General features: G+C 60.4%; 1 protein-coding gene across 1 annotated transcript in view; it reads right to left on the reverse strand.

The window, feature by feature from the left end:
* The window catches only part of NOCT (nocturnin), a 10,123-nt gene extending 8,284 nt beyond the window's left edge, over positions 1-1,839 (reverse strand). Inside the window, exon 1 of the mRNA XM_014950090.1 lies at positions 1,787-1,839. The gene's annotated coding sequence lies outside the window, so the exon portion shown is untranslated. The remainder of the gene's footprint in view (positions 1-1,786) is intronic.
* Positions 1,840-1,921: the final 82 nt, after the last annotated feature.

Consider the following 1,921-nt stretch of genomic DNA (forward strand, 5'->3'; position numbering starts at 1 on the left):
GCTGCTTGGAGTTAAAGACTCCTGATTTTGGCCAGATTTAAGACCTAGGCCAGCCAGGACCCTCTTAGGGGGGATTTGGAGAGCTCATCACAGCGAGGGGGACGCTGCCTCGGTCAACAGGCAAGACCAGAAAGAGGAGGGAGCCTCAAATTCTGCCCTGAGCAACGCACAGAATCAGTACTTGGCACAAGCTCTGGAATCCCTTTTCCTCATGATTGCTCTAATCCTGGGCTGGGCTCTGCCAGCCCCCAGGCACGCATGCTGCCCTTCCCTCTAGCTCCAACCCTGCTGTTCATCCCGGCCTGGCTTCAACAGCAGAAGTGGAAGCACCATGCCACAACCTGTCTTGTAGACCCCTCCTGTAACAGCACCACCAGCAAGGAATCATAGAATTGTCTAGGTTGGAAAGGACCTTTAAAATCATCTAGTCCAACCATCAACCTAACTCTGATAAAAAATCATCACTAAACCACGTCACTAAGCTCTATGTCAACCCATCTTTTGAACACCTCCAGGGATGGTGCCTTGACCACCTCCCTGGGCAGCCCATTCCAATGCTTTCAGTGTAAAAACTTTTCCTAATATCCAACCTGAACCTCCCCTGGCGCAACTTGAAGCCATAAATAATAATAATAAACAACACTTCACCCCAACCCCAGCTGAGGGCAGTAGGGAAAGGTGGATCTCCTGCACGCCAGGTGAGTAACACAGCCTCAGGTACTGGCATGGAGGGTGCTGGACACACCACCTCTCCCACCAGCAGCAGCCTGGAGCAAAGGTGGAAACCTGCAAACCTGCTCTGAGTGGACCTGCTTTGGCTTGGGGGGGGTTGGACGAGACGATCTCCAGAGGTCCCCTCCAACCCTGTATTGTTCTGTGATTCTGGGGCTGCCGCCCCCAGCTTTCACCAGGAACTTCTCCTCTTGGTGAGCACTTTTAGGAGGCAAGCTTCTCGCCGGGGCTTGGGGCTGAACCTGAGCTGTGGAGGGTGCGTCAGAGGGCAGCAGGGAGGGAGCGTGGTGCGTGCCAAGGTGCTGTCCTCACACCGACCCCGGGCAGAGTGTGCATCCAAGGACATGCAGGACCCTGGGCGCTTTCCAAGCCTCATATTTTGGGAACGAAGAACAGGGGAGGAACCGCTGCTACCTAATGGTACTGAGGCAAGCAGGGACCTGATGCCTCAGCATCACCCGCCCGAGGGCGAGCTGGGCTTTTCCCCACACGCTGCCTGTACTGGGGGGGGGAAAAAATCCCCAACCCACCACCGTGGGTCAAACACACCCCACACAGAGAAGGGGAGAAGGGACGGGTCCCGCTCACCCACAGCGGGGTGAAGATGCTGACCCACCGGGGGTGCAGGGAGAGCTTTCCCCAGGAGGATTGGGGTCGGTTCTGAGCAGCCAGCCTGCTTTTGGGGACCGAGGGAGCCCCTGTCACCCGGCTCCCGTCACCCGGTCCCGTCTGCGGGCGGCGCTTTGTCGCCGGATGTCACCTGCTCACGCTTTTTAGGTGTAAAATGAAGGGTTGCGGTGCGTTTTGGGGGGGGATGCGGGGACGAGAGCTGCGATGCGGGGACGGCGGGAGGAGGAGATGATCCTTAGGGTCCCTTCCCACCCCAAACCATCCCACGATCACGATCCCGCTCCGCTCAACCAGAGCGCCCCCCCACTTCCTCCCTCCCTCCCTCCCGCTCCAAGCCCGCCCGGTTCCCCGCAAGAAACGGCGCGGGTTAACCCTCCTCCTCCCTCCCCGTTTTCCCTTTTCCCTCTCCTTTCCCGGTACCCACCTGTGCGGGGCGGCGCCCCCGGTGCCCGCGGTGCGGCGGGGCCGAGGGGGGGGTGCGGCGGTGGCGGCGGGAGGAGGAGGCGGCGGCGCCGCGGCGGGTGCGGGGGAGCAGCGCAGCGGAGGGCGGGCAGCGCCG

This window comes from Calidris pugnax, unplaced genomic scaffold, assembly GCF_001431845.1.
Source record: "Calidris pugnax isolate Ruff unplaced genomic scaffold, ASM143184v1 scaffold42, whole genome shotgun sequence".
NCBI lineage: Eukaryota > Metazoa > Chordata > Aves > Charadriiformes > Scolopacidae > Calidris > Calidris pugnax.